This window comes from Mandrillus leucophaeus, unplaced genomic scaffold, assembly GCF_000951045.1.
Source record: "Mandrillus leucophaeus isolate KB7577 unplaced genomic scaffold, Mleu.le_1.0 Scaffold456, whole genome shotgun sequence".
Taxonomy (NCBI): Eukaryota; Metazoa; Chordata; class Mammalia; order Primates; family Cercopithecidae; genus Mandrillus; species Mandrillus leucophaeus.
This window is the reverse complement of record NW_012104876.1, coordinates 18,457-26,828: the sequence shown is the minus strand read 5'-3', so window position 1 is coordinate 26,828 and position 8,372 is coordinate 18,457. Positions and strand designations below refer to the sequence as shown.

The 8,372-nt window shown below is 43.1% G+C and overlaps 1 protein-coding gene across 4 annotated transcripts in view; it reads right to left on the bottom strand.

Moving 5' to 3' along the window:
* Positions 1-7,929, bottom strand: part of FHL1 (four and a half LIM domains 1) — a 49,609-nt gene extending 41,680 nt beyond the window's left edge. For 2 of the 4 annotated variants that reach the window (XM_011994398.1, XM_011994405.1), the window contains exon 1: positions 3,760-4,444. The gene's annotated coding sequence lies outside the window, so the exon portion shown is untranslated. Of the gene's footprint in view, positions 1-3,759; positions 4,451-7,835 lie in introns of those variants that run through there. The other 2 variants (XM_011994402.1, XM_011994401.1) reach the window with 2 other exon arrangements.
* Between the last annotated feature and the right edge of the window lie 443 nt (positions 7,930-8,372).

The window sequence follows — 8,372 nt, the reverse complement described above, 5'->3', positions numbered from 1 at the left end:
GCCACTGCGCTCCATCCTGGGTGACAGAGCAAGACTCCATCTCAAAAAAAAAAAAAAAAAAGAAACAGCAGCCATTTGGCTCCAGCCTAGTGTAGCCAAACAGGAGTGAGGGCTCAATATTGCCAGATCTTCTGATATTTCAAGAGAAGCTGAAAAATTTGGACTTCAAAAAATATGAAATCTTTCAATTTTTAAATGCTAGCAATTAAAATTTTAAAAGAACACCTCTGTGTGCCAGATCCAGTCCACCAGTTTGAGACCTTGGCTCTAAACTGATTATTTCCAAATTCTCTAAGTCTGTGTAACCCATCTGTGCTGATTTTCCTTCTTATTGCTAGTGCACCAAGAAGAGAGGCTATATCAATACAAATGGCACAAATCAAATCACTTTGACTACTGTATTTTAAAATTTTGTGTTTTGTGAATATTAAAAAACTGCCAAATCAATAATGAAAATGACCATATGTCAGTGATACAAATATCTCCTACATGTGAAATACATGTTTAATTAACAATATTGTCACTACTATGGTACAAATACTCAAATTTAGCCCAGTTCACGTATGTGTTAAGAATTATGTGTTCAAGCTTGTGTTCCAAATAATTCTGTAAACTAAAAGGCAGCCAAATGGAATAATTCTAAGTTTCTGAATAATAAAATTTATGATAAATACTGTACTAAAAGGGGATGCACCATCATTTAAAAGAACAAAATAGGCCGGGTGTGGTGGCTCACACCTGTAATCCCAGCACTTTGGGAGGACGAGGCGGGCGGATCCCTTGAGGTAAGGAGTTCGAGATCGGCTTGGCCAACATGGTGAAACCCCGTCTCCACTAAAAATACTAAAATTAGCTAGGCGTTGTCGCACGCATCTATAATCCCAGCTACTTGGGAGGCTGAGGCTGAGGCAGGAGAATCGCTTGAACCTGGGAGGCACAGATTGCAGTGAGCCGAGATCACGCCACTGCACTCCAGCTGGGTGACAGAGTGAGACTTCATCTCAAAAATAAATAAATAAATAAACAAGATATCCTCACGTGGAAACAGCAAAGCCCATTTTACTAAACTGTTCAATTATTCCAAACAAACATTTTAAAAATAGAGTGTGAAATGCACAGTTTACATTTATTTTCATTTTAGGGCCTTCGGGTCCCAGGGACAGCTGTATCCATGGCAATTACTGAATACTTTATTTGCACATGCTTATATGGAAGTGGCATAAATCATAGGCTCAAAAAGCAGAGTAGAGACGGGGACTTGGAACTGTACCCCTGCATCCATACCTGTCTACTGAATACTGGGCAATGTAATCGAGAAAAGCAAAGCCATTTTCGGTTTCCTCGTCTGCAAAAGGGAAAATAATCTAGGCATGTCCCACCCTTGAAGAATATCAAACCCAAAATGTATTTTTTGTTGTTTTTGTGCTCACCACTACATTCCTGCCCTCGCCCATAGTAGGGCTGAAAGAATGAATGAATAAAAGAAAGGAAGAAAGAACACAAGATGCAATTGTGTAATCTTACATATTTCTGTTACAGGGAAACAGAATTTAACAGATTTGGCCGGGCGCAGTGGCTCACGCCTGTAATCCCAGCACTTTGGGAGGCCGAGGCGGGCGGACTGCTTGAGGCCAGGAGTTTGAGACCAGCCTAGCCAACATGATGAAACCCTGTCTCTACTAAAATTACAAAAATTAGCCAGGCATGGTGGTGTAGAGACGCCTGTAATCCCAGGTATTTGGGAGGCTGACGCAGGAGAATTGCTTGAACCTGAGGGATGGAGGTTGCACTGAGCCGGATCGCACCACTGCACTACAGCCTGAGCAACAGAGCAAGACTCCAAAAAATAAAAAATAAATTTAAAAAAAAAAACAGAATTTAACAGATTCTATTCAACTGACACACCTGAGAAACTCGCTGCTCTAAAAAAAAAACCCAAGGACACCAAGTTTTGGTCAACATAAAGATGTCACTGGGGTGTGCTTGATATCATAAAACCACTTGAAATGTGTGCTTGAAAAACTTCGATTTAAATGTTCCATTTTAAGAATACAGCCCTTGTACACATGGTTTCTATCAAAGTTTTCTGCCGATCAAGCTGATCGAATTTGCAGATTGCTATGGAATTACTAGGGGCAAACAATGCATGTGAATAGCCAGGTCTCACCTAGCTGGCATTTCCAGCTGACGAGAGGATGTCTTCATATCTCCTTAAAGAATCTTTATATCTTTCTATCTCCCTTCTTTATATCTCCTTAAAGAATCTAGCCTCTTTTATGTGGGAAAATAAAAATAAGAACTGGGAAAGGGCACAGAGTTTAAATCTCTGCTCTTTCAATAGGGTTTACCCTCAGAGGAGGCTGATAAGAGAGTCACAGCCTCCTACTTGAGCCAAAGCAGATTGTTGGTTTTCTCTATTGGGGTTAGATCTGTAGATTTGTATTTTTTGAAGATGGGTTTCTATCATTTTTTTTTTAAGCTTGAAAATAACCATTACAGGTAAAGGCTATGAATGAGAGCTATGGCAGGATTTAGACCCAAAAATGAAGATTCCATCCCCAGCAGCAGAGGGAAGCTGATGAAAGCTTTTATCACTGAGCCTGCTTCAAGCCCCAGGGCCTTGGAAGGACTTACAACTATCACCATAATTAATGAAATGGATAAAATTCAGGTTTAGCATTTCTAGAAGTTTGTCCTATGCTTTTTACTATTTAAGGTTTAATACATTTAGGTATTTGAAGAGCTATTTTAAAACCTGGGGGGAATTCTGCAGCAAGTAGACATAACAAAGGCAATTCTTGTCACCTGGTGAGCGTGTACCCTAACTGAAATCTAGGTATCTACACTGACCATGTGGCTGCGTGCAGGGGTGGGCAGGGTGAAGGTGAAGGCAAAAACGCAGCAACCTTTTGAGGGATGAAATGGCACATCCTGACAGGTACAGTGCTGGCAAAGGTTACATCCCCTCTTTTGAGCGCACGGAGACCGGGGCACAAAAAAGGAGGAACCATCCCTGTATTGTGCCTAGATGAGCCTTCTCTTAGATGCCTTCCTTTCATTATTTTCAAAGGTCAATGTCCCTCTCTCAAAGAGAAAACTGAGGAACCCTGAGTCATCACAGAGTATAAACAAGTCACTGTGGCTAAATGAAGAGGACAGAGAATGCTTATCCAATATAAGCATTGGAAGGTCTTACTCAACCTGGTTTCCCACAGGTTGTTCTGAACTTGAGGGCATATCAGAAGAAAATCTCCTGGACCCTATTAATGTCACCCAGCAGAAGCACTCTTTGGCCTTCTATCACCAGATTTTGCAGTGCCAGTCCTGTACCCAGGCTCCTTCCACCCACGGAGAAAGATTCCTAAGAGCAGATCAGGTCAACCTAACCTCCTGGCTGGCAGCAGAAGTCTCCTCCATCCCATCCCAGTATTTGCTCCATGTAGCTTTCCTGCTCCCTACTGTTCATGCAGCGACATTAGCAGATCTTTATTTTCAAGCAGACCTTCAAATAGTTCTGTTGTGCCTGGCAAATTCCCTTTTCATATGCCCAGGTTGAAAGCAAATGAGATTTTCCCTTGAAAAGACATTCTCCCCGAGAGCTAATATTTAGGGTAAGCAGTGACATTGGTTGGGTCAATTAAAATGAACCTTCTGAAACCTTCTGTACAAATAAGGCCCTTTGTACAATGCCGCCCTTAATACCACAACTTGGAAGGTTGGAGATCAGTGTGAGAATTTGTGGCAATTACTAAAACTTACCTCACGCTGAATGTGTGGCAGATAGGATGTATTCAGTAAGGGCTGGATACGGTTGAGAACAACTTCCAAGGCGCCTAAGTTAGGGGAAAAAATGAGAATCAAGAGGCAAAGTTACCTTTTAGAAACAAAGTTCTGAATTCTAAAAAAATAAAAGTCAACTTTCTTTGAAATGGCTCATGGTAACACATTCTACTTTGTATTTACAACCCTTAGAGTTAAAGGAAAACTGCCAAGATGTTCTGCATATTTCTCCAAATGTCTGTTTATCATATAACATGAGCACTGGCAGTGGATCTGGCTCCCTCATTATCAAGCTGTATTAGCTCAAACACTCAGCATTGTTAGGGGAGTGAGCTCATGGCCTATTTCAGTTTTAAATTAACATTTGGCAATCACCCGGGTAATCAAAACAAATGACTCAGTCGTTTAGAATAGATTTATTAGTTGAGCCTTTTTTTTTCTCTCTCTCTCTCTCTCTTTTAACATCTTTAGAATATTTTGCCACAGGAGGGCTCTGATCCAGCCAGAATGTAGAGCACAAGTCACCAGAGGAATATTTAGAGGGGTTGCCATGGAGACGAGGTGCCCTGTGACCGCTGAAGTTATCTCCAATCAACAGCACGATTAGGATGCAGACTAGTGGGCAGGCTCATCCCAGGGCCAGGGTTCTGCAGCACTAGGCAACAGGGGTGCCCTGTGCCTTTCCCATCCCTGACACAAATATGGCCCGCTACGACACGCTGCCCTCCCCAAGCCTGTGCAACCTCCCCACAGGCCCAATCACATCACTACCTTCCGCCCCCAACCCCACGATTTTTATTCAGAAAGGACTGGCTGGGGCAAAGGAGAAAGGGAGTGTGATCATTGTATTATGCCAAAAGTGTGAAATCCTAGAATTCATACCAAATGCCGCTTTTAGATCAACTATGAAAATGTATATGAGCGAATGAAATCTGAGGAAAAGACAGTGCCCTGGGCGGGAGACCCGGTCTGTTTTTTCACTGCTCTATCCCCACACCCAGGTCAGTGCCTGGAAGACAGGAAGCTCTCAAGAAGTATCGATGGAAACAGGGCAAAAATAAACCCAGGATTACAACCAGGTGTGTAACCACCCCTCCCACCCCACCCTCCAACCACTTCCAGGCTGATCTTCACACAGGCAGTGGTTATAGATGGAAAAACCGTTAATGTGCTGGTAAATAAACAGCTGAGACAGTTGGTTCACTAGGCTAACGGGTTCATCTGTTTAGAGATCCTGACGATGATTGTCAGGATCGGCGTCAGGAAGACAGGGCTGAAGACAGTGCTTCCCAACTCAAAATGGATAAATCTGCTGACTATAGGGACAGAGTTCTTGTCTGTCAGGCCAAAAGCCTGGAGGAAGGCAAATTTTGTGCTCATGGTTAAGCACTAACATTTGAAAGCAAATGTTTTAAAGTGACTTCATTCAAAGGAACACTTTCTAGTTTTCCTCCCACCTGTACTTAAGTAGAGACAATATTTCCATATTCTATCATATGAATCTGGATTGTTTCATGTTAGCTTTTGTTTGTCCTGAAAAATGTTAAGTATCTTGGTGGCAGGAACAAAAATCATTATTTCATTTCTATCTCCCGGTACTTAGCATGGTATGTTTACACAAAAGGTTTTACTCCATCTCATCTCCCATCACTACACTCCACTCATATAGAACTCGCTGTTTCTAGAAGATTCCACATCCTCTCATGCAGCTGCAGAAGGAATGCAGCATGGCACAGCTGTTCACAGCAGGGGCACCAGAGTCAGACTGCCTGAGCTCAAATACTGGCTCTGCCTCATATTACCTCTCCAGCCTCTATGAGCATCATAATGGTCACCTACCTCATAGAGGTAAGGAGGTACATCCATGTAAAGCATTTAGCAGTGCCGCCCCCAGACAAGCTACCCATTGAATGTTAAATACATACTTATTACTGTTATCATAGCAGGCAGAGTCAAACTGTTACCAAACATGGACAATGATTTCACATGCCACCACAAACGCTTGACACCAAACATACCTCTCTTTCGATTTAATCCAACTGAAGCTTCAAACCTGAATCTGTCACACACTAGCCTTATCATATTTTATCTTACTCACCCTTCTGGTATTGATTTTTCCTAGAGATGGGTACAATTCATACCGATTCTACTTGAGAGAATCTGATTCTCTTTTTCAAGAACCAGAATCACTTCCTTCCTAAGATTCCCACCTTGCCAATGGCTTCCCTGTCATCTCTCTGTGTGTTCCTCACCTCTGCACATTCCAGCTTGGAAGGGTTACAGGTGAGGAAGGGACAGGGAAAGTGTTTTCTGTAACCAGATTGGGATCCTGGCTATTCTTTGCAGAAGACATTGTCATATTCTATCATATGAATCTCGATTGGTTCATGTTAGGTTTTCTTAGTCCTGTAAGATGTTAAGTATCGTGGTGGCAGGGACAAAAAAAAAAAAACCTCTCATTTTGGCTGGGTGTGGTGGCTCACACCTGTAATCCCAGCACTTTGGGAGGCTGAGGTGGGTGGATCACAAGGTCAGGAGATCAAGACAATCCTGGCCAACATGGTGAAACCCTGTATCTACCGGAAAAACACAAAAATTAGCCGGGCATGGTGGCGTGCACCTGTAGTCCCAGGTACTCAGGAGGCTGAGACAGGAGAATTCCTTGAACCTGGGAGGCAGAGGTTGCCGTGAGCCGAGATCGTGCCACTGCACACCAGCCTGAGCAACAAAGCAAGACTCCATCTCAAAAAAAAAAAAGTCTCTCATTTTCACTTCTATCTCCCAGTACTTAGCACGGTATGTTTACACAAAAGGCTTTACTCCATCTCATCTCCCACCACCACACTCCACTCATAGAACTCACTGTTTCTAGAAGATTCCACACCCTTTTATGCAGCTGCGGAAGGAATGCAGCATGGCACAGCTGTTCACAGCAGGGGCACCAGAGTCAGACTGCCTGAGCTCAAATACTGGCTCCGCCTCATATTACCTGTCCAGCCTCTATGAGCATCATAATGGCCACCTACCTCATAGAGGTACAGAGGTACCTCCATGTAAAGCATTTAGCAGTGCCTCCCCCACACAAGGTACCCATTGAATGTTAAATACATACTTATTACTGTTATCATAGCAGGCAAAGACTCAAACTGTTACCAAACGTGGACAATGATTTCACATGCTGCCACAAACACTTGACACCAAATATACCTCTTTCAATTCAATCTAACTGAAGCTTCAAACCTGAATCTGTCACACACTAGCCTTACCATATTTCATCTTACTCACCCTTCTGGAACTGATTTTTCCTAGAGATGGGTACAATTCATACTGATTCTACTTGAGGGAATCTGGTTCTCTTTTTCAAGAACCAGAATCACTTCCTTCCTAAGATTCCCACCTTGCCAATGGCTTCCCTGCCATCTCTCTGTGTGTTCCTCACCTCTGCACATTCAAGCTTGGAAGTGTTACAGGTGGGAAAGAGACAGGGAAAGTGTCTTCTAGTAACCAGACTGGGACCCTGGCTATTCTTTCCAGAAGACATTGTCATATTCTGTCATATGAATCTGGATTGGTTCATGTTAGGTTTTGTTAGTCCTGTAAGATGTTAAGTATCTTGGTGACAGGGACAAAAAAAAAATCTCTCATTTTGGCTGGCTGTGGTGGCTCGCACCTGTAATCCCAGCACTTTGGGAGGCTGAGATGGGTGGATCATGAGGTCAGGAGATCAAGACCATCCTGGCCAACATGGTGAAACCCCGTCTCTACTGAGAAAACACAAAAATTAGCCTGCATGGTGGTGTGCACCTGTAGTCCCAGGTACTCTGGAGGCTGAGGCAGGAGAATTGCTTGAACCTGGGAGGTAGAGGTTGCGGTGAGCCGAGATCGTGCCACTGCACTCCAGTCTGAGCGACAAAGCAAGACTCCATCTCAAAAACAAACAAACAAAAAGTATCTCATTTCATTTCTATCTCCCAGTACTTAGCATGGTACGTTTACACAAAAGACTTTACTCCATCTCATCGTCCACCACCACACTCCACTCCTATAGAACTCACTGTTTCTAGAAGATTCCACACCCTTTCATGCAGCTGTGGAAGGAATGCAGCATGGCACAGCTGTTCACAGCAGGGGCACCAGAGTCAGACTGCCTGAGCTCAAATACTGGCACCGCCTCACATTACCTGTCCAGCCTCTATGAGCATCATAATGGTCACCTACCTCATAGAGGTAAGGAGGTACGTCCATGTAAAGCATTTAGCAGTGCCTCCCCCACACAAGGTACTCATTGAATGTTAAATACATACTTATTACTGTTATTATAGCAAGCAGAGAGTCAAACTGTTATCAAACGTGGACAATGATTTCACATGCTGCCACAAACGCTTGACAGCAAATACACCTCTCTTTCGATTCAATCCAACTGAAGCTTCAAACCTGAATCTGTCACATACTAGCCTTATCATATTTCATCTTACTCACCCTTCTGGAATTGATTTCTCCTAGAGATGGGTACAATTCATACCGATTCTACTTGAGAGAATCTGATTCTCTTTTTCAAGAACCAGAATCACTTCCTTCCTAAGATTCCCACC